Source organism: Acinonyx jubatus, chromosome A3 (genome assembly GCF_027475565.1).
Source record: "Acinonyx jubatus isolate Ajub_Pintada_27869175 chromosome A3, VMU_Ajub_asm_v1.0, whole genome shotgun sequence".
NCBI lineage: Eukaryota > Metazoa > Chordata > Mammalia > Carnivora > Felidae > Acinonyx > Acinonyx jubatus.
The window spans coordinates 61547919-61571973 of NC_069388.1; the positions used below are offsets into that span (position 1 = coordinate 61547919).

The window sequence follows — 24055 nt, forward strand, 5'->3', positions numbered from 1 at the left end:
GCTGAGCTGCTAGTCCCAGCCCATGTCTGAGTAGCAGGCCCGCAGGAGGGGGCTGTGGTCCTGCAGCCCACCATGAAAACAGGGCCCCTTGCACTCTTTCCTTGTCCCCTGCATAGAGGGCTGGCCTCCACCTGGCAAAGGCACCACTGCTGACACCCCTAAACCACAGGCTGCTGTGGAACAAAGCCTGACTGAGGTGGCTTTTCCCCTTTAAGAGAATACATTCCTCAGCGGGACAGTTGCCCCCAGGGCTCTCTCCCACTCCCACTTGGAAGCCAGGCAGAAAAATTGCCTGGTGGGCAGGATTATGGGATTAGTCAACTTTCCCAAAACAGGCCCAGAGGCTCTGGGTCCGAAATGAGTTTTGGTCTGAGCCTTTCCCTGTGATTAGTGACAGATGTGTCAGTAGGCCCTCCCTCCTCCTCTCCCAGCCTCACTACTTCCCTGAGTCTAGTAACTAACTGTGTTACCTTAATCACAGGCTCCAGAAATTTGGGGAAAGCAGGTTTCAGTGACAATGAGCCCCGTGGTTCAGTGGCTCCGGGGCCCAAGGAGGAAGGTATTTCTGATTGGACCCATCGTCTGTTTTTGCCAATCCCTCCCTATCCCCAGCAGCGAGCAGCTGCCCTGAAGCCACCCTGTTGCTAGAGGAGCCAAGGGGCTTGCTTCGGCCATGATGACCTGTAGCCTGTCCAGCCCCTCCCTTAGATTCCTGCCGGCCCTCTGTCCCCACCAGGCCTCTGGGGTGGGGGACAGACTGGCCACTCCTGGCCCTCCTTGACCTAGGCCTGCCCTGCAGTCTGTGAGCTGGCCTGTGCCAGTTCCAGAGCTGGTGTTTCCCAGAAAACAAGCTCCTAAAGACCAATCAGAGGAGGCCACCATGCTGGGGTAAGGGGATGTCCAGGATCGAAGATCGAAGCCGGGGAGGGAGGCTCATAACTCTCCACATGGGACCAGTGGCCTTGCTTGCGTTTAGAAGTTCCTTCCAGAGAAACTATACGCTCACAGCTGGTGTCCCTATAGCAAGTGCTCTCCTTGGGGGTTTTTATCTCTGTAAAGGCTGGAAGTAAGGAAATAACAATTTTGGTTCTTCCACTGATGCTGACAATCTCTGGAGCCAGCATGGTCCTCTTATTGACCCTTCAGCTCCTCAAAAATCTCCCGGTGGCATTGATCTGGTGATCTGGAAGTGAGGTTTTCTAGCCATGTGCCAGCTACAGGGGTAGGGGGCGGGGAGCTGCCTGGACTTGGCCCCTCTGGGCTGCCATCTTCCAGACCACACCCAGAATCCAGAGTTGTGAGCCTGGGGCAGATTCCAGAGCACAAAAGGACTAAGGGCAGAGTTCCAATGGACCCCAGAGCTTGGGTGATGCTCACCCCCGCCACCAGACGGGAATGAGGGCAAGTCTGGGCTCTCAGTCTTTCTCAAAGGAAAAGCTGGCCCTTCTTTCGAGGGTATAATATAACCTGTGAAGTAAATAGTTCTTATGAATAAAAAAGTAAGGTTCATAAAATGCTAGAGCCAGGGTCGCCTGGGTGGCTCAGTCGGTTAAGCTTCTGACTTTGGCTCAGGTCATGATCTTGCAGTTCGTGTGTTCGAGCCCCACGTCAGGCTCTGTGCTGACAGCTCAGAACCTGGAGGCTGCTTCGGACTCTGTTTCTCCCTCTCTCTCTGCCTCTCCCCTGCTCATGCTCTGTCTCTCTCTGTCTCTCTGTCTCTCTCTCAAAAATAAATAAACATTAAAAATTAATAGGGGAGCCTGGCTGGCTCAGTCGGTTCAGCATCCGACTTCGGCTCAGGTCATGATCTCGCAGTCTGTGGGTTCGAGCCCCGCATCGGGCTCTGTGCTGACAGCTCAGAGCCTGGAGCCTGCTTCGGATTCTGTGTCTCCCTCTCTCTCTGACCCTCCCCCACTCATGCTCTGTCTCTCTCTGTGTCAAAAATAAATAAACATTAAAAATTTTTTTAAAATTAATAAAATAAAATAAAAAGTTAGAGCCAGACACACATACATAGATCTCCTAACATTATCTGGCACCAGAATCCCCTGGGGGGCTTGTTAAACACAGATTTCTGGGTCCTACCTGAGAGGTTCTGATCCAGTAGGGGTGGGGCCTGACCATTTGTATTTCTGACAACTTCTCAAGTGATGCTGTTGCTGAAGTGGACATACTTTTAGAGCTATGGTATTAGTCCTTCTCTCCCATTTTACAGATGGAGAAACCAAGGCCAATGGGAAGAATCAGCTTGAAGGTCACCAGGGGTGATGGTGCAGGCAGGGAGTGAAGGTCTCCTGTCCCCCTGGTGGAAGAACTTCACTGCCCAGCCCTCCCGCCTCATGGTTGTAAGCCCAGCGTCACACAACTGGTAGCCAGCCCTCCCAGCTGGCTGCCGTGGCCCACTAGGCATTATTTAGTGCTGGCTGTGACTTCGAAAATGGGTTTGTGCCTGGGGCACCCAGTTGGTGCTGGAAATGGAAGTGGCATGTTTTGGCATGTCCTGGCCTCCAGGCCAAACACTGTTTATTTGGACTATTAAGAACACGACTTCAGCTGAACCACAAAATCAGATGGAAACCTTTATCTTGGGTGGCACACTCCGGGTTTCCTCCCATCCTCTTGCAGGCTTGCTGAGTGGGGCCTCACCGAACAGGGTGCATCTGGGAATGATTTCAGTGGCTCTGGTCTCTGCTCTGGAGAGATTAGTCAGGTGTACTGGGAACAGGTCTTGGTTGCCCCTGTGCTGATGAGGGGAATGGGGGTATTAGGAGGGGACCCAAACTCTTTAATCAGAGATTCTAGGACATCTGAAGTCTCTTGAGGTGAGAGTGGGGCTTCTTCCACAATTTGCTGAGACATATCTTCTGGACCTTCTTTTGCTACTCTAGTGATCACTGGCTCAAACTACCTCCTTGTCCTCCTCCAGCCAAGATGTGGGTGAGTTGACATCACCCACCCTGCTCCAGCACACTGGGGGTGTGAGGGGGCTTGGCTCTGGCACCACCTGATCCCTCCTTCAGTTCTTACTCCCCTGGGTGTTCCTGGGCCTCCACCACAGTGAGGGTCTATAGGTAGATAAATCAGGGGTTTGCTTGTAACCCTCCTTGAAGTTTAAGCTTCTTGCAAAACAAAACCCCAAGTCTCAATCTCCTCAAGTAGCTCCAAGAGGAGGCAGCCCACTTGGCCATAGCTGGTCATGGTTGGTCACTGTGTTGACACATATTCTCATGACTGGCTGCTTTGGGGCTCTGCGCTGGGTGGCCAAGATGGCCTCTCTCATCGAGCTGCTCTCCCTCACCTGCTCCCTCCCATGGCTCTCACACCTTCCAGGGCTCTACCACGCACCCACTGGGTACCTGCAGACACTGATAGACTCGTTTTCTAGAACCTCAGATTTAAAAATTCTACATCTTACTTTGTTTCTAGATGATTCCCATTGGCAATCTTGTCTCCCTAGCTACACATGGTAGAAACTTCTTGGGGTAGGAACTGAGTCTCCTGCCAATCACCAGCCTCCCACCCTCACCCCTGCCCCTATGACCTAGGTAGGAGCTGATGAGTGATTCTGGCATTCCCCACCTTGGCCAATGACATTGTCACAGGGTGTGTGTGTGTGTGTGTGTGTGTGTGAGGGCTGGGGTATGAAGGGCACTGGGACATAGCTGACCTTTCTTTATCTGCCTCAGCATCTACCTTGGGATGCACCCCCTACCTCAGCACCCCCAAATACACACCAGAAATGGGATGCAAGGGTGAAATGCCTGGGTGGCAAGAGGGTGATGTCTCTCTTTGGAAAGTGCCTTCTTACACTCTGCCCAGCGTGGATTCCAGCAAAGGGGGTGGAGGACCAGAGTGTCCATGGAAACAGTGAAATCTCCAATCTGTTTCTTCGTCCTGGCTGCATCCCAATTTTTTTTAAAAAAAGGAGTGCAGCAAAGAAAATAAACCTGCCTGGAGCTCAGCTGAAGGTGGAAGAGGTCGGCAGTCTGGGGAGGTAAAAATTAGGCAAGAGCATGAAGAATTCTGCACTGTTTCACAATTGGTCCACAGCTCCCATATTCGTACAGATTGGAAAGGACGGTGGGAGATGTGGGGTTATCATGATAGAGAAGAAGCAGCAAAATGCAGTGTGAACCTCGCGAGGACACCGTGGGTTACCCATTAGCCTGCCAGGCCAACAGCTCAAGGAGATGAGGGCCTTGCCTGCTTCCTCCCAGGCCTTCTGGTCCAGCCCACCTGCCTCCACCTCTCCTGGATAGCTACAAGATTCTGACTGTGAGGGCTGGGGCCTCACCACGCCCCATTTCCTGGAGATGCTGGGGCAGTTTACTAAGTTGCTAGCTGGAGGGCCTGGGGAAATGGGGGAGGCCTGCCTGAGAGTGGAGGCTGCAGCTTTGAGGCTGGAGAAGGAGGGCCAGGGAAGGAGACAAAGTGGGGGAGGTGGCTCAGCGGTTCTTGTCCTGTGACCTCACCTTCCGGAGACATTCCTTTGCTCTCCTTATGCTTTGGGACAAGAGGGCAGACTGTTGGACAGTTGGTGAGAACAATCACTCTTGTTGACTGAGCGAGGGCCACTTCCCAGGCTCTGGGCTTCATACTTCACACAAGTGATTTAATCACCACGACACCCTGGCAAGGTGGGAATTTTTTCCCACCTACAGAAGAGGAAACAATCCCAGACCAAGGAGCTTGCTCAGGGTCACACAGTTCTTAATTGGCAGAGCTGGGCTTGATGCCAAAGCCTTGCTCCCCAGTCCTCTGTCACCCCACTTGGCCATAGCCCTCCTGGGGAATGTGGCCTGCCCCATGGAGCTCAGGATGGGCTGTGGCATGGAAATGCCCGAGGCCTTGCTTCCATCTCTTGGGGCTGTGAGGATGAGGTGGCCTGGACTCTGAAGTCTGCCTGACTTCCTTTAGGAGGGCAGTGCTGCTCCCCACAGGGCCGAGCCCACACACTAATCATCTGGGCAGGCCTGACTCCTCACCAGAGGTGTGAACATGCCAGGGTGTCAGGACCAGAATGAGGCACTTTAATGGACAAGTTGGAATCCGTTTGTGAGCAATAAATTGCCCTAGTCCCTGGGGCCATTTTCCATCATAAATCTGAATGATTTGACTCTTCAGATCCTCAGTGCTGGAGCCGTTTGCAGGGCAACGGGAAGGCTTGTGGGGTCTCTAAGGGGGCAGGGCTGGCAGGGAGCTGAACCCTCAGTGGAGGCCACAAGCCCTCACCTCTCTCCTGCCCTCCTACCCCCACCATTTTTTGGCACTGGGGGTCCTTCCTTCCTCTTTGAGAGCTTGTTCTGGTCTAGGGTGTGTGCCTGTCTGGTCATTCTCAGACCATTAGGCTGGATGCTACCGCTTTGCTAGCAGGTTCTGGTCAAGAGTCTCCCCCGGGGGTGTCATCTGTGCCCATAGCTTCAGGGAACATGCTGTGTATCTGACCTCAGAGCTGCGTTTCTAGTCCAGACTTCTTTTCCATGTTTCTGCCTGAAAGATTCCCCACCAGAGCGTCCCACAGGCACCTCAAACTCATGCCATTCAATGAGAATTCACCATCCCCTTGTCCTCCACTCCACCCAGCCAGCAGGTACAGTATCTCTCTGGAATTGCCTTTGGTGCCTCTCTCCCTAGTATCCCAGGCACCCCCAAGTTCTGCTTCTTGACCCCAAGAGATTATATCTCCATCTTCCCTTCTCCATCCCTCTTGAAATCCCATATACTAGATTATTTATTGTAGGGGCCTCCTGACTGGTCTTCCCCCTTCCAGTCATGTAGCTCATATTCCTGAGCAATCATCCCTAAGCCAGGCCCAGAGTATGTTACTTCCTGATCCCAGCACTCTCAATGGCTCCCCAGTGCCTCCAACTATCTCCAAACTCTTTGGCATAGATTCACAGTCCCCACCTTGAACTGACTCCCAACCCTGATTTCCAGTCTAGTTGCCTCTTCTCTTTCTCCTTAGAACCTGTGTGCTGCAGCTGTTCCAGACCCCTCAAATCAGCCTTGCACTTACTGACCCCCTGACATGCCTCCCACATGCCTTTTGCTTGGTGTGGACAGTCCTGACTCTGCCCAGCACAATCCTACCCTTTGTTCAAGACTCAGCCCAGACACCAAGCACCCAAACCCAAATGATGGTTAAGACCATGGGAACCAGACCCAGACTGATTGGGAAAAAAGACCCATTTCTATTAATTCTATTGTTGGACGTTTTGTTTCTTAACATTGCTGTGCCTTGGTTTACTCATCTGTAAAATGAGTACAAGAGCAGTAGCACCTGCTTCATTGGGTATTTGAGGATTAGGTGAGACTGTATGAAGTGGAAGAGTGTCTGGCATGTGGTCAGCACTTTCCGTGTCTAATCATAGCTACAATACCTCAGATTATGAAGCCTCCTCTGAACCCTTGGGCCAGACTTCCATATGTCCATAGCATTTCTTTGGCACTGATAGCAGCACTTACCACATTTGCCTGGTTGTGGAATAAGAATCCTCTGATGGCAGTTGGGTAACTGTCAGGAACCCACCGAGGCCAACGAGGGGATTTTTATCATAAGCTTATGGCTGGGTCTTATAGCCCCCAAGGGCAGGAATGCAGCAGGACCTTAGGAAGCCCTGGCATTAGCAGCTGGAAGCATGGCTTGGGCAGCATTCTTGCTCAGAACATCCACTTATTTCTTTTCTTTGTAGACTATAGCCTTGAAGGCTTGACTGAAACCTGCTGCCCATAGCACTCGAGAGTATATGCCACTGTCCAACATGAAAAGATGGAATCTCTCTCTTAGTCCCAGTTCAGGAGCTCTGCGTGGGAGGGCGGGTGCAGGGGACGGGTCATATTATACAGAATTATTGCTGGAGTGCCCCACTATGGGAGAGGGGACAAAATGAGGGAGGTCCATACCACAGACTGCAAGTTGGTCCCCCAAATCTGTTTCTCCATCTTTCTTAGTTTTCAGGTTTTGCTGTCCTGAATAAAGACTCCATCTCCCAGCCTCCTTTGCAGCTGAATATGGCCATGTGACTAAGCTCTGGCACAAGTGTCATTAAAGGGTTGGGGAATGCCCTTCCTTGTTTCTTCCTAGTAGTTGGACTCTGGAGCCAGACTGAGTTGAAATCCTGGCCCTGCCACCTCATTGGGCAAGTTACTTAATCCTCTTGTGCCACAGCTTTCTTAGCAATAAAATAGGAGTGAAAGTAATATTGACATAATAGGGCTATTGTGAGGATTCTATGAATTAATATTTGAGGAGTGATGAGAATGGTTCCTGGCACATAGTGTGTGCTCTTTAAGTGTGGCTCTGGTGGAGAAGGATGTTGTTGATGAACAGGAAGTTGGCCAGGCTGATGCTCGGGTGCCACGAGGGGTGTTGAGATAGATCCTTACACCGAGGGGGCCCTGAACCCTTCACACTTGTTGAGCCACAAAACCAGCCTGGACTGCTTGCCTTCTGACTATGTTTATAGAAGAGAAAAATAAACTTCTGCCTTGGTGAAGCCACTGTCATTTGGGATAATTCAATTACTCACAGCCTAACTGAATCCTAAATGATATGGAGCCTTGTAGGTCCAACCCACACCCCTGTCCACTGCATCGTGTTGTAGTCCCTTGCGACTGTGACTCATTGTGCTGACTGAGGTTGTACATTCCTTCAATACAGGGTAGATTTCTGCACTGACCTTGTGTTGTTTGTATTCCTTATAAAATCCTGCTTGCAGTACGTGCTCAGTAAGTAAGTATTGAATGACAGGAAAATGATGCTAAAAAGTGTCATTCTGGCTAGTCAGACCCTGTCATAGTCTGAAACATCCAAGGGATTCCTTGTTGGCTCGTTGCAGAAGATTGGTGATAATAAAGAGCAGCATTTATCCAGCATAATGCCTGGTGTTCTAAGTTCAAGTGCATTATATTGCTTAACCCTCACAACCATCCTATGGAATCAGTATTCCCATCAGCCTCATTTTACAAACAAGGAAACTGGGCTTCAGAAACATGAGGGTCAAGGTCTTAGATCCAGCCGGTAGAGCCAGGACTCAAACTCAGGCAGTCTGACTCCAGAGCCTGGGATCTTAACAATTTTGCTATGAAACCTTCACCAGGGCTTTTCTCCTGTGAGCCCTTTGGAAAGGAGGTTGAGATCACAGGGAAGCCCTTGCTTCGCTTTCTACTTTGGAGGTTTTTCTGAAGGGATGAGCTTCAGGGAGACTGAAAAGAAAATGTCAGGGTTTTCCTGAGGTCAGTGGGGGTGAAGATCCACAGATTCTGACGCCCTGCACGAGGCTTACCCCTCTCTCCCCTGTACTGGCATCACATTTTTGTGAACACGACCAGCAGCTAATCTTTGGCAACTCCTGTTACTTGACTTTCAGCATCTTATGTCCTCCTAGTGCTCTCATATGTTATCTCAGCAAGAAAAGCTTCATTTTGAAAGATGAAAATGAAGAATGAAAGATTGCCCTCCCCCCCCAAACCCCCTCCCCCCCACTGCCAATGAAAACTTCATGGCGACCTTTTAGGCAAACAGAGATTTTGGGGTTAGAGAACTTCCTGCTCCATCTTGAATCGCTCCTTCTTCTCCTTTCTCTTCTCCTACTCTTCCTTCTTCTTCTTCCCCTTCCTCGTCTTCCTCTTCCCTCCTCTCCTCCTCCTCCTCCTCCCCCTTCTTCTGATCACTTCACATCCCCCTCTCTTTTTCCTGGCCCCACAGCCCCCGTGTCTTTCATGGCCCACTTTCAGTCCCCTTGTCTAGGAGGACCTCTCTGTCTGTTCCCGTGCCCACTGTTCATCCCTGGCTCAGGGTTCCCCTGGCACTTACAGTCTGCTGCACACTTCAGCACCTCTTCATGCACTGGGGCAGTCTTCCAAGGGTTGCTTATGTCTTTGAGTTTTGTTGTACTGTTTGCTCTCAGAGGACCAAGTCCACATCAAATTGTCAGGGATGTTGTTGCAAGAATTTCTACTTTGGGAAATCTTTTTTGGCCTCCGTAACTTCTTCCATTTCTTCCTGCCCTGAGTTCTAAAGATTCCCTACTCTTCCTTGCATTTCCCACCACGTGCCTGGTTCACTGTTGGGTAACAGGTATTTAGGAAGGATTTATTGAGCTAAGTCTTCCTCTTTCTGGAAGCAAACATGAAGGTCCATTGAGCAATGGTGGAAAAGCTCTCCTGTTTTTAAAGATCTCCCAACAAGGAGGCAACACACTTTCAGAGTTTGGGGAATGGGGGCTTTTTTACGACCACCACTACTTGCTCTTGGTTGTGCTCCAGTGGGTGCTCTGGTGCCCCCTGTGGCCTGGACCGACAGCCCTCTGGTCCAGTCTCTGGGCTGGAAACCACAGCTGGCTCTTTCTGAAATGACTCAGCATCCAACTTGGACTCAGCTCCAGCTCCCTCCCTGCCAGCTCCAGGCAGTCAGTCCCAGAGGACCAGGCCAGGACGACTGGAGGTCCCAGGTTTTCTCAGAAAGAATCCACTGCCAATCAGAGAGAGCCATGCCAGAAATTTGGGAAAATGCAAGCACATGCACTTTCAAGCCATGGCTTCGTGTTTCCTGTCCCTATGGCCTCGTTCTGCCACACTTCATGATGCCCAGATGGAGGGAGTTCATCTCAGACAGAAACACGTGTTTCCCCCTGTGACTTTCCTCAGGACTCAGATCTACAGCCTCTAGGAACTTGCTTGGAATGGGGCTAAAGGAGAACGTGTCCTGCCTTCTGGAGCCTGGACCCCTGACTCCAGCCCCCCTGGAAAATGTGGCCCCACAACGAGCCTGTTCTAGACGAAGCCAGAGGAGGTGTTCGGGCCTGGGTTTGAGTTTGCACTATGACCTGGTGTTCAAAGGCCCTCTAGCATCCTTGGAAATGGCACCCATGCTCCCAGCATCCTACTCAGTGCCTTCTTCCCTCCCACAACAATGGGCCACAGGGTAGAGTGAATGCAGTCATGACTGAAGGCACAAGTGGAAACAACGAGATATTCCTTCCAATCCACTGGAGACCCCCAGACCTTTGCCAAGCCTGACTTAGTCCTCCCTTAGGACACTGCACCGCTCCTGGAATGACCTCAGTGCCCTCACCCCATCCACAAACTCCCCATGTGATGCAGCTCTGCCTTCACCACCTTTCTTCCCACTCTGGAGCCCTCAGGGAGCTCTTTTTTTCCTTTGAGCTCTTACCTCTTGACATTTGCAGGACTCGAACATTGTGACATTGTTTATTGTCTCTTGTGGCCACAAAGTGTTTTATGTGTTAATTTTCCAACTGCTTTCTGCACACTTTAAACCAGCTCTGTCCAACGGAAATTTAATGTGAGCTACATATATAATTTAAAATTTTCCACTAATCACATTAAAAAAGTACAAAGAAACAGGCAAAATCAGTTTTAATAATGTATTTTATTTAACCCAATTTATCAAAAATAAGTGTAACCAATATTAAAAACTCATTAATGAGATATTTTACCTTTTTCTGGTACAGTCTCCAAAATCTAGTATGTATTTTACACTTGTAGTACATGTTAATTTAGCTGCTAAATTTTCATGGAAAGCTCTTTAGATTTAGATTTATTTAGATTTAATGATGACCTCGCCTTCTCTTCCATCTGCCAAATATGGAACCAGAGCCTCTTCTTGGCAGTTTCAAGACAGAACCATCCAACCAAGGGAATTCTGGGAATTGTAATTCCCAGCCTCTCTTGGTGCCACAGAGGAGAATGTAGAAAAGGATGGTGGTGATACTGAACTGACAAAGGTAATCTGGCTCATTATTCCATTGGATGGGAGGAGTTGCCAGGTAGAAGGAGCAAACACAGGGAGGGAAGGCAGTAAGCACAGCAGGGACCCTGGCTAGGCCTAGAGGAGTCTCTGATAGTGGTAGGGGAAGCAGAGAAGGATAACAATGGAAGGAGAACAGTGAGTCTCTGTGAGGCTGCTAAAGTGTTCTGGGCATCCAGATGCTCCAGCGTCACAAGGTGGCCAGGGTTATATGTCAATGACATCACATGGGAGGGTGCTCATAGCTGTCTCTCTCACTGACTCTAGGTGCTAAGATTTTTTGGGACAAGGTGTGCTCCCCTCAAATACTCTATGAACTCAGAGGCCATAGGAACCCCACTCCCTCCAGGAAGGCTTCCCAGTCAACAATCCCTTCAGCCTGAACCCTTTATTTTGATGCTTGCTCATACATGCACTGTCATGGCTTGTTTGCTGTGCTGCATGTGCTATGTCCCTCCATGTAGCCCTTTGGGGACAAAGAGAGGCTCACCCTATCTTTTATATCCCCATAATTCTGGAATGTGCTCCACACAGCTGGGCTGGACTGAGATGGGGCAGAGGCCAGCAGGGAAGAACTCTGGCATCACCAGAACCACCAGAGCTGCTCCTGTCACCAATGGGCAAGGGTCTGGAAGAAGGGACAAAAGTCCATTGACAGCCACCTCCCTTCATCCCAGGACAGCCAACCCAATGAGGGAATTGAAGGAGCAAATTTGGCTGAAGGAAATCAGAGATCAACTGGAATCAACCCTCAGGCTATGGAAAGGAGTAAAGGAAACAAAACCTGTTAGTGTTGGGGCTGGGGCATGGTTGCCATGACACTAAGGGCACTAGGCCACACCCACCAAGGCTGGGCCAAGCAAGGGTAAGGCTCAGTGAGGGAAATTGCGGTAAGCAGCCAAGTCCTCTAGGAGAGGCCTGCAGTGCATTAGAACAGCTGCCTATTAAAGAGGAGACCCCCCATTGGGGCGCCTGGGTGGCGCGGTCGGTTAAGCGTCCGACTTCAGCCAGGTCACGATCTCGCGGTCCGTGAGTTCGAGCCCCGCGTCAGGCTCTGGGCTGATGGCTGGGAGCCTGGAGCCTGTTTCCAATTCTGTGTTTCCCTCTCTCTCTGCCCCTCCCCCGCTCATGCTCTGTCTCTCTGTGTCCCAAAAATAAATAAAAAACGTTGAAAAAAAAAAATTAAAGAGGAGACCCCCAAGTGAGGACACCGGCTTCTGACCAGTGAATGAGCCACTTACCTCTCTTCCTAGGCTTTAACTCTAGATGTTGGAAATATAGTAACTATGACGTTTCTGTTCCTTCATAAGGACTTTAAGGCTAGGCTAAATTTATGGGCTAGAGTCCATCTAGTCAATGCCATCATCTTGCAGATAAGGAAACCAAAGTGAACACGAGGTCAAATTGGAGGTGGGGTCTAGTCTCCTGGCTCCTCCCCAAATGCTTTTCCTTCTTCCCTTGGTCCTTTTTACTTGTCTCACCTCATATATTCTCTCTTTCATCCTATCTCAGGACTGGGATCTTTTTTCTGATACTTCATCTTCTGAAGAGATAGCATTCTCCATGTATTTATTGATTTCAGCAGCATCAGAGCAAGCTTTGAATGCCAGGGCACTTAAGGACATTACAAATGGTTGGTCAGGTCTCATCTAGTGATCTGGAGGGGAGCACACATGGAACAGAAAGTCAGACCCACAGGGCTATTGAGACATCCAAACTGCCAAAGTCAGATCATGGTGCTCTAAGCCATGAAGTAGGGCTGATTTGACAAGACTTCTCTCCAGAAATTCCCCCTCCCAACCATACTTTGTGCTTGCAATTCAAGTGTCTGGCACCAGATGGCAGTGTTGTTCTGTTATGAATTTTATTAACCTTGCTATTTATTTATTAACCTTGCTATTCTGAGAAACGTTTTAAATTTCTTTCATTCATTCATTCATTCACTCATTTGACAAATATTTACTGAGTGCTTACAATATGCTAAGTACTTTCTAGGTACTGGGATACAGCAGTGAACTAAACACAAAAAGCTGCGACCTCTTAGCGCTTATATTCCTTTATAGGGAGAGGATGAATAAGTGAGAAAAGTATTGTTATAGGTGTTATGAAGAAAGACAAAGTAGAGAAGGGGAAAGGAGGGCTTGGATGGGGGGACATTGTGAAGTTAAAGGAGAGGTCAGAGATGATGGAGCATGGAAACTGATAGCTGGGAAAGGCTATGGAGCCTTTAGGCAGTGGGGGGAGCACAGGAGCAGAAAATGTTTGCATAGGAAAAGGCGTTAGTGGGGGTTATGTTATATTTGACAGATGGGTAGAACTGAGGCTCAGAGAGGGACAGTGACCTTCCCAAGGTGAACAATCTGGAGGGCAGAGGCTGGCAGCCTTGAGTTCCAGGCCCTGCTGGACCCTTCCCTGCCTCCCCCACCTCCTCTCAAAACCCATCTTGGTCCTATGAGGGCCTGCCCTCAATCTGACAGAGACCATGAACTCATGAACTCACCAAACGCTGTTTGCTTTTCTTCCTGGGAACATTTTCCAGCCTACCTTGCAGTTACCAAGTTCTGGTCAATGGATGTTGGGCAGGAGTGATATATACCAATTCCTACAGACTTCTTGCATGACCTTCCATGTGCACATGGAAGCACAGGACTCCAGAGCCTTGGAGGATGAGGAAGTCACTAAAAGGAGGGAGACTGGGTCCCTAGATGACTCTATGAAGCCATGGCTGGATGACGCTGTTTTAGACTGTGACATGAGTGAGTCCCATGTGGACAGCACCAGGGACAACCATGGATTAACAATTAAGCCGTTGAGATTTGGGGGTTGTTTGTTACCGCAGCTGGATTACCTTAACAATTGCACCCTCGTGACTGAACCTAACTGAATATATGTCCACCAGCATTAGCTCCCTACATTGTCTACAGGGGGCACCTTGCTGTTTCTGTATGCCTTTTTCTCTTTGCTTGGTCATAGTTTCCATTTTTATTAGAGAAATCATCCCTCTTCTTGGTGAAGCTGTTTCTTTCTTTTTTTTTTTTCTTTTTCTTTTTCTGTTTTTAAGCTTTGAGAGACAGAGAGAGATAGCATGAGTGGGGGAGGGGCAGAGAGAGAGAGAGAGATACAGAATCCAAAGCAGGCTACAGGCTTTGAGCTATCAAGACAGAGCCCGACTCGGGGCTCAAACTCACAAACTGTGAGATCATGACCTGAGCTGAAGTTGGACACTTAACCAACTGAGCCACCCAGGTGCCTCTTGGTGAAGCTCTTTCTGATGGGGCCTCCCTACCACCATCCAGAGGGCAACATGTGACACAAGTGGCCATTCCAAGTACAAAATCCTCTTGGCTAAGTGATTGGTTCAGGGGCAGATACATAATATGATAAGAGTCTTGCTTGAGATTTAGGCTATGAATGCTGGAAAGAGAGTCTCTCCTCCTCTAAGATACTGAGTGATGAGGACCAAGAGAGCCTGATGCTGCTGGAGCCATTGCCCAAGGGACACAAGAAAGAAGCCAATGGAAGACTGAAACCAACACAGAGAGGAAAGTAGGCCAAAGAGTCAGAGAGAAAATCTGACTCTACCACATCATTCCAATCTTCCTGAAATCCTGCCAATCTTCGGTTTTCCTGGTTACAGGAGCCAATTACCTTTTTTAAAAAAAAAATTTGATCCCGTTTGGATTTCTGTCACTTAGCACTGAAAGAGTTCTGATTAATAAGTAATTATAGAACTAGGATGTATTGAGACTCACTGCTCATGTTCTGAGCCACAGACAGGGATCACATGGCAAGCAAATTAGACACCATCCACTGGGACCTCCTGTTTCCATGTACAGATATATGTGGCAGGGCTTGATGCCGATGTGAAGTAGAAGAACCTGTTGGCAAGTAGGGTCTCATTTTTCCTCATTTTTAGGTTGCTGGCTTATCAGGATAAAAGAGGAAATAGACACCTTTTCCTTTACCATTCTGGAAAAGCTGGGTTTTGAGTTCTTGAGGTTTGAGCTTTCCTTATCACTGTGAGGGAAGTTAACAGTCTTTGGTCTGTGTTTCCGGCCAAATGGAGAAGCTGCCAGAAAGGGGTGGGCTGCCCTGAGATTTGGAGGGCCTGTACCCATCTGGTGGTTAAAGGGGGTGTCTGTCAGGAGGGCCAGGAGAAGAGCATGGCCTTTAGGGATCGCAGGATGCTTTGGACCAAAGAGGAGAAGTGTTGGGAGATTCTGGGGGACCAGAGGCATGAACACCAGTGGTTGGCCCCCATAGAATTGCTGAGGTGGTGCAGCCCTGGACAGGGCAGGGACAGCTCTGTGCCTGTGAGAATCCCAAGTGCCAAGGCTCAGTAACCTTGAGGAAGGTCTCCAGGCCAGATAGAGGGACTAGAGGTTCTCCCTCAGCATGCACCACGTGGGCAGCACCGAGGTCAACCGTGGATTGACAATTAAGACCCTACTATCTATTTTCATGGGCGGGGCAAATCCTAGGGTCCTTCTATAACCTTCTTCACCAACTTTCTATAATCCTGACAAATGCAGTTTTAGCTAGATGTAATTTAATTTGGGAAATTTTAAAATGCAACGTGTCTTGAATCCTAAATTTTGTGGACTAATTAGTATCTGTATATATTTAATTACAAAGTGTTACAAGCCATGAAGGGAAATTACTGAGCTCCATGGATCCATATAATAAGGAATCTGATCAATTCAGTGGAGATAAATGATATTGTTTTTTTGCTCATTGGGGAACTTGTTCTAGAAAACCTCTTTAGATACAGTTTAGTCTTAGGCCAAATGGAACTGGGACTCTCACAGTTACTGGAATTTACTTTTTATCAAGACAAATAATGATCACTTATTATGTGCAAGAGCTTCAGGCTCTCTTGATCCCCACTGCTCAATATTTTAGAGGAAGAGAGGCTTCATAAACCAAATCTTAAGCAAAATTCTGATTGGTATCATCAGCTTGTGTATCCATCCCTGAACCAATCAGTTGACCAAGAGAATTGTGTACTTGGAACAGCCAGCCTACAACAACTTTTTAAAGTGAATATCATAATCCCCTCTTTACAGATGAGCAACCTGATACAGAAATGGGTTAATTTGCTTGTCCAAAGTTGTGGAGGACAGTATTATTGTTCACCAAAATTTCATTCCCCTTTCTTTCTGGGGATATGGGTGGATGGTACTTTCCAGCCCTCTTGAAGTTAGATAAGGTCGCGTGACTTTCGATGGCCAATGAAATGTGAATGGACATGATATAGGTCACTTCTCAGTGGAAGCATTTAATTACTGACATTTGGCCTCCAGTTTGCTCCCCTCTCCACAGTGACTAGGGAAGGCTGTGCCAATATGGAGGCACACCACAGGGTCTTCACAAGGAGGGCAGCTGCACAGAGTCACTTAGGCATGTAACAAAGCTTTGTGTGAGTGAGTACACCTTTGTTGCTTTAAGGCACTGAGATTTGGGGGTTGTCTGTTCCTGAAGCATAACTTAACCTATCCTGATACTGCGAACATCACTCAACTACTAAGTAGCAGAGCTAGAATTTGAACCAAAATGTGTCAGACCCCAAAGCTTGTGTTTATAACCATTATATTGGTGTATTGCTGCCATTCTTTGGGAGGTATGATTAGCAAAGTTTACAGTTCTCCTGTCCTTATAACCTCTGTGGGTATTTTCTTTAAAGTTTATTTATTTATTTTGAGAGAGAGACACACAGAGAGAGAGAGAATCCCAGATAGGCTCTGCACTGTCAGTGCGGAGCCCAACGTGGGGCTTGAACTCACAAACCATGGCATCATGACCTGAGCTGAAATCAAGAGTCAGATGCTCAACCAACTGAGCCACCCAGGGACCCCACCCTCTGTGAGTTTTAATCTCCAAGGGACACAGCTTTCTCCCTCAGCTTTCATATACTTCCTGTGTAGCCATGTTTCCCCTCATTGCCATCAAATGAAGTTAAGCAAAAAAGAAGGGACTTGCCCCCAGGAGCAGCCAGCAAACCTCACTGAGTGTGAGCTGCGTTTCTCTCCTGTTCTCCTCCAACCAGTCTCTGCCTCTCACCATGATCCCCTCTCAGGAGCCAGATTCCTGCTGGAAACCCTTGGAGAAAAGATCCAGTTGGGACCCGAGGTCTTTCACCAGTGTGCTATGGAAGGAAGGAGCTGGGAACCACACAGCTTGTTGTAATGTTGTCAGCTGGAGAAGAGTGGAAGGTAGGACAGCCATTGGACTAACAGACAACCCAAGAGTCTCTGAGATGCTACTTTTTAGTTTGTAGAGCAGCTTCAGATTTACATTAAAATTGAGGATATAGTACAAAGAGTTTCCATACATCCCTTATTGCCTCTATATAGTCCCATTATCATTAGCAATGTGCATTAGTATGGCACATTAGTTACAATTAATAAACCAAAAGTGATAGATCATGACTAACTAAAGTCCATGCTTTATGCAGCATCTCTTTGTTTTTACCTAAATTCTTTCTCTGTCCCAGGAATCCATCCAGGATGTACCACATTACATTTGGTCACTGTGTCTCTGAAGGGACATGACAGTTTCTCCAACTTTCCTTGCTTCCCCTGCTCAGTTGGTCAGGTATATTACTGGATGTCCCTCTAGGGAATTTGTTGAATACAATTTTCTCTCAAGATTAGATGGGGGGTTAAGTTTTTTGAGCAGGGGTATGTTGAAAGCTTTCTCCAGGAGATTCTAATTTGCAGCCAGAGTTACCCAGATGATTAGCTCACAAGGGGCAGGCTCCTACTTCCCCCAGGGCTGAACACAGAGAGAGACCAGTAAAACTTGCTGATTGTCTGTGACAAGGCTCAGCTCTTCTCCTCATCCTGGAATCTCTGAGACAATCAACCTTGAGACTGCTTAGTTGAAGAGACTGAGTCTGTTCATTTACCATCCAGCATGGGGATAGCTTTGTCATTCCAGAGGGGGATGAGCAGACCCCAGGGAAGAGGTACACCCCCACAACACCAGGGTGAACAGTCAGAGGACAGAACAAGGGTCTGGGAGATAGTAAGCTCTTGTAACTACAGAGAAAAAGTACATGGCCATCTTGTCTGATCTTCAACTACCCTCTAAAGCACCATGTTCATTTACCACTCAATGGCCATCCTCAGCTCCCTTCTCTCTTGCCCTCTTCTGATCATAGAGGCTGAAAAAGTTATACTTTCCCAGCCTCCTTGGTGACTCAAAATATCCTTATAACTCAGTTTTATATACAAGAAAAGTTTGCCAGGAGTTATGGGGACTGTGGGGGTTTTGGGGAGCAGGGAAAGCTTCTGAGAAAGATTTTTTTTCCATCTCTGATCAAATAAGAAAAGCACACGAAGAGAGCTCCTTACACTTCGACCTTCACCCTACATCCTGACTTTGGAGGGAATCTTAAGAAGATGTGCTAGCTGGTGCTATGGCAGCCATCTTGCAGTCATAGAGGGGAAACAGAAAGAATTTGGACACTGACCCAGAGCCCCAGCATCTTGGAGTTGCAAAGCCAGTTTGATAACTGTTCACCTCTAGACTTCTTAGTAAGCAATACTTCTTATGTTTTAAGTTCTTATTAGTCAGAGTTTCTATTTCTTGCAGAAAAACACAAAGGCTCTTATAGGCCCTGTGAGGTTAAGGGCGCAAGCATCATCCTTAGAGTATAGATGAGACCCTGAGAGGTTAGAGATTTGCTCGAGGCATCCTGATGTGGGAAGGTATGCTTTCTGGGGGTAGCTGAACATGGCTGTGGGTGAGACTGAGGGTGATGACCTGGGGTGGGGGCAGGGCATCTGGAACACCAGGAGAGAAGCAGGAAGCTTGAGGGAGGGGGTAGGCAGAGGAGGCACAGGGCAGGTTGGGGGTGCTTTGGCCAGAAAGCATGCATGCAGACTCACAGGTGAAACAACAAAAGGGCAGCTTGCCTTCCAGCAGGGCCTTCCTTGTGGTGTCTCCAGACAGCCTGCAGGAAGGAAGGAAAGGCAGTGGCTGGGATTCAACGTAGACTAAAAGAATCTAAATTTAGATCAGACATGCAGGGGGATGCTAAGAAATCCACTCGAGATTCTCTCTCACTCTGCAACATGGCCCTACAGAGGCACCTCCAGTGACAGCTTCTTATTGATCCCCCAACAATCCTTGGTGGTAGGCAGGGGTGAGAACACTTCATTTACAGGTGAGGCAACCAGGGCGCAAAGTCATTTGTGGAGTAAAGTCTAGAACCCTAGTCTCAGAGGCCCTGGTCTCAGCTGTCTCTCTGGGAGGGGAAAGAACTGTAGCATTTGCTGGTTTCCAGGTGTGAATGCTTCCATTGTGGCTGATTTTGCCACAGCCCCCCGCCCCTGCTCCCCATCAACCTACTTGGTTTAGGCCCTCAGGCCCCTCTTTCTGGTGGCAGACTGGTCCCTGTCCTGTCCTGACCCCAGCTCTTGACCCCCAACTTGATGCCACCCATGTGTGCATCCCTGACCTCACCTCTCGTTTTCCGCCTCTACTTTCTTCTAATCCTGACCCCAAATTCCTGCCCCTGGCCCCCTTCGGTAACTTGCTGGGTGACTTGCTGTGGGACCCATTCCCTCTTGCCTCAGCCATGGCTCCTCCTGTCATTGCTGGACTGCCTGGATTGGCCCTGTGGCCTCATACAGGGGTTAATGATCGACCCCATGAGTTGGAAGTGGGCGTCTGGATGGTAGCAGATGAAAAGACCCTGGAAGCTCACTCAATTTCTTACACTTTCCAGATGTCATGCTTTTCCCTCACAGAGCTCAGAGACTCCCTCAAAGCCTGGATTCCCTCCTGTCCTCCTAAATGCAACCTGTTCCCCTACCTGCATTCATTTTCTCTCCTTCACGGAGCAAAACCACACGTCCCAAGGTCACCCACGACTCCTCCAGCTCTGTCCTTTGAACCATCCCCCTGGATCCTGAAGATCTGGCCATCTGGTGTCTGCTGATCTGTGCCTAAAACCTACTCCTCCATGCCCTCTCCCTCTGCCTTTTATTAATATCTTATCACCATTCCACGATGCGACCCTCACCACCACTACCCAGTCTAGGCCAAGGCCCACCACCTCGCCTCTCACCCCTGAAGTCTCACTGCACTTCCAGCTGAGCTCCTCAGCATGCTCGAGAATCACTTCCTCTAGGAAGCCTTCCCTGATCTTCTCTCCCCTTCTCTCAGAGCTGGCTGTCTATTGTTCTGCATCCCTACCAAACTTGGATTATAACTCTCTTCTCACTGTGATACAGTCCTTTATTTGCTGGTCACTTCCATTAGGCAGTGGTTTTGGGGGGAGAAGGAACTGTGTCAATCTGCCTTGGAGCCTCACACAGTGCCTGGCGTGTAGCAGGTACCCATAAAATGGGTTGTTTTGATGACTTCTGTGACCATTTCTCTTGTAGCGTTTTAAAAGCACTTCTGTTGGGGTATCTCTCAGCTCCTCTACTAGACTGGAAATTTGTTAAGGCCAGAAACCTGTTGTGTTCCTTGGGGTCCCTCCCAACATGGAACTTTAGGCAGGTCTTGTGGCTGGGGCACAATGGATACTCAGAGGAGGATAGCGGGCAGAATGAGGTGTGTGCCTCATGTTTCTTCAGGCACACCCGGCTGTTGACTGATGTGTCTCCAGAGGCAATTAAGTTTAAGAGAAAGGTTTTTTACATGTTTGCAAGTCCTATCTGATTACAAAGACCTTTGAAGGGTCAGGGGGTTGCGACTTATCTGTGGAGGCTGGCTGGCAGGAAAACCCCTGTGAACGAAGGCAGAGAGCTGGATGCTGGGCAGGTCAGTTTCCAAATGGCCCATCCCTGTCCTGGAAAGGCCAGAGGAGTGTCTAAATCCATTTGGGGGACTAGAGATGGTTCATGAGGGCGGGACAAGCCCTCTACTCCACCCCTTTACCCACTGCCAGCCTCCTGAGCAGAGAATATGGACTCTGGCTCCCAGCTGGAACCCCACAAGCAGAAATGTTCTTTTGGTTTTCCTGTTGGAATCCTTGGAGTGGGAATGTTCTCGTGGTTTTCCTGTTGGAATCCTTAGAGCAGGAATGTTCTCATGGGTTTCCTGTTGGAATTCCATGAAAAGCGCTTTCATTCTTCCAGCCTCGTGCCCTTCAAGTTTCGGGGGCATGGGGTCCTGGGGGATTCCCAAGCCTGGCCCTTCGAAGGCTTTGCCCACGGGCTCTGGGCATCTAATTAGCATGGAAACCTTCTTCATCAGCATACAATGCTGCTGCTGAGCTTTTTGAGCTAAACTATGGCCATTTTTGTTCTGCTAATGAACAGGGTCCAGTGCTAGGTGGCCAGCCCTGACGTCAGGTGATAAGCTATGATGGAACTGTACTTGAAGCCACACTGCCTGGGTCTAGATCCTGGCCACTCAGCAGCTGGCCAGAGAATTATTCCAAACTCCCTGAGCCTCAGTTTCCTCATCTGGATGGTAACTGAATCTATGTCATGGAGTTACTGTCGGGGGAATAAATGAGATAACTCTCCCTCTTTCCTTTCACAGAGCCTGGGACAGGGTCACATTTGCTATACCCTTGGCGTGGCCCAGCCACCCCCTACCTTTGCAGGGCAGAATCTCTCCTTTTCCTCTGTCCCACCTCATCCATCTCACAGGTCTGTGTTCCCAGGACCTCTTCTTGCTCCCAGTAGCTCTGGCCAGGTGTCAGGGGTCACACACAGGTCCCTGTGGGCTCCACCCATTTGTAGCCATCTCCCCTGGAATCCTTGGCAGGCTGAGGAGCCTCCTTTGCACCATGGTTGTGTGAGGAGAGACCCGGGCTGAGGTCAGAGCAAACTGTCCAGTTGGTGTGCTCGACTTTACTGAGGCTCAGCTCCTGGGACAATGGCTCTGCCATTTCCCCACTGGGCACACCCCCACCCATCTCCTGCCTTTCCTCTGCTTCTTCTTCCTTCTCCTCATCCCATCCTCTTTCTGTCCCAAGACATTTGCACATTCAATTACTCTCTGAATCCCTACAAACCCCAGTTAGGCAGGTGGAACATGGACCCCATTTCTCATTTAGGGAAGAAACTGAAGCTCAGACAGAATGATAATATTAGTAGCTCACATTTCTTATGTTAATTAATCATTTTTTGGAATAGATAGTTCACTCACATGGTTGATAAATCAAAATTGTAAGGAATGTGTACAGTCAAAAGCCCTGCCCCACCCTATCCCCTCTCACCTTCCCCCTACAAGGTAACCCCTTTTACCAGTTTCTTAGGTATCCTTCCAGAATATCCTTATGTCAATCCAAGCAAACAGGGCACCTAGTCTGACTTCTCCACTCCCTGCCCAGATGGTAGCATGCGACACATGTTGTTACACGCAACATGGATCTTGGCAATTTCTTCCCCTTGGTCCCGGGATGCTGGCCCCATTGCTCAGCACTCGCACTGAGCATTTGCTGTAGCCAGGCGTGTGCTAAAGGATCAGCATGGATTACTTAATTTAATCCTCACACCAAACTAAAAGCCTCGTGCACTTTTATCATCCCCTGTTACAGATGAGAAAATGAGGGTGTGGAGAGTTAACCTAGTCCATCTGGTTCTGGAAACAGCCCTCTCATTCACTGTGCTCACTCGAGCTTCTAGAAGGGCTTCTAGAAGCTTCTTGATTTTATCCACCACCCCCCACCCTCCCCACCCCTGGTGAGTAGTTTGAATGCAAACACTCACCAGTTCTGCTGAAAACCACAGGCTAGACTGCCAACAGACACACACTCAGTTGTGCTCTTTTCCCACCTACAAAGAGCATAGAGCTGAATGTCTTCTAAGCGGTCATATATGTACCATTGTCTTGCTGAACCCCCACAGGTACAAATTAGGTTTACCATCTTCTGGATGAGGAAAATGATGCCCTGAGTTTGGGGCTGACTTTTGTAAAGGGATCAAAACCAGGATTATGGCTCAGGTCTCTGGACTTCCTCCCAGCAGCCCGTAAGGTCCAGGGCCCCTCTCTGGGAGGAAGGTGGGGGCTGCACCTAGTCCCCAAAATGGCAGCTGTGGAGAAAGAGCAGTAGGTCAGCCTAGAGGATGGGAAGGAGATGCTTCTTGAAGGCTGGTGAAAGGGATGAAACCCTGTCCCCTCTGTCCAACCTGAGACTCCAGGGACAGAAGGACAAACCCCGTCCAGCGGTGCTGGGGGCAGCTAACATGGCTGTGGAGAACAGTTCTCATGAGGAACTGGCTTCTCTGAGGCCCCCAGGATGACAGACTCTCCTTGGTTTCCTGCTTGCCCCATAAATGTGTTGGGGGGTGGGTGCATGTTAAGTCTCGAGTCCCAGCTTGTTGGCCTATCTGGGTGCTTCTGCTCCGCTGGGCCCTGGGCTTTCCAAAATGTCCCAGCCAAGGAAAGACATCCCAGGGCAGGGAGCTTAGGGTTTGGGGGAGGCCAATCTCACAGGGGGAGCCCTGGAACCAGGGAAACGTAGCCATCGGCAGCCCCCCTTGCAGGCCCTTCACGGCGTCCTTGGTCAGATCTATACCACGGGGTGCCACTGATGGGCCAGGGTCTCAAGGCCCAACACGCTGTGGGTCTATGGTTCTGTGAACTCTGCATTGCCTTCCTCTGGCTACTTCTTGCGAGTCTTTTCTGCCTCCCCCTTCTGACTGCCCCTCTGCTCTCCTTCCCAGCGTTCCCAATAGCACTTCACCCTGCAATATTAGCAACATCAGCCTCTGCTGCTTGACCACATGCCACATGCATTAGAGCTGCCATTTATCAAGCCCTCACCATGTGCACAGAATTTTACAACACAGTCAATGAATCCTCACAATACTCAAGCAAGGAAGGTATGATTATGACCATTTATTTATTTATTTATAAATATTTTATTTTTTTAAGTAATCTCTATACCCAACATGGGGCTCAAACTCACGACCCCAAGATCAAGAGTCTCACACTCCACCAACTGAGCCAGCCAGGCACCCCTCCATTTTATTTAGATGAGAGAACAGAGGAAGAAACCTGTCCAAAGTCACTGGGCCAGCCCAGCAAGTGCAGGCAAGGTCTGTGTGGCTCAAGGCCGGACCTCAGGGTGTGGACTGAGCTGGGAGCCTCAGGTGTGCAGAAGGAGAGGGGTTGCTGGGGCTGGTGTCCAGGCAGCTGGATGACCTCCGTGCTCTCTCCCTGCCTCCAGGCCTCGGGCTATGGGCTGATGGAGAAAGGGAATGGCCCGCTGTTGGTGTCCCTTCATTCTGGTCCTCTTGAGCAGTCACCCTTCCTTCTTCTATCCTGAGAGGTGTGGGCTGGGGTCGGATCAACACCTTCTCAGTCCTCTTC

The 24055-nt window shown here is 49.2% G+C and overlaps 1 long non-coding RNA gene across 1 annotated transcript; it reads left to right on the plus strand.

Moving 5' to 3' along the window:
• Positions 1-11958: 11958 nt before the first annotated feature.
• LOC128311183 (uncharacterized) lies at positions 11959-22442 on the plus strand. The gene is made up of 2 exons (XR_008289287.1): positions 11959-20338; positions 20413-22442. It is a non-coding gene; the product is annotated as an uncharacterized LOC128311183 (long non-coding RNA).
• The last annotated feature ends 1613 nt before the right edge of the window (positions 22443-24055 follow it).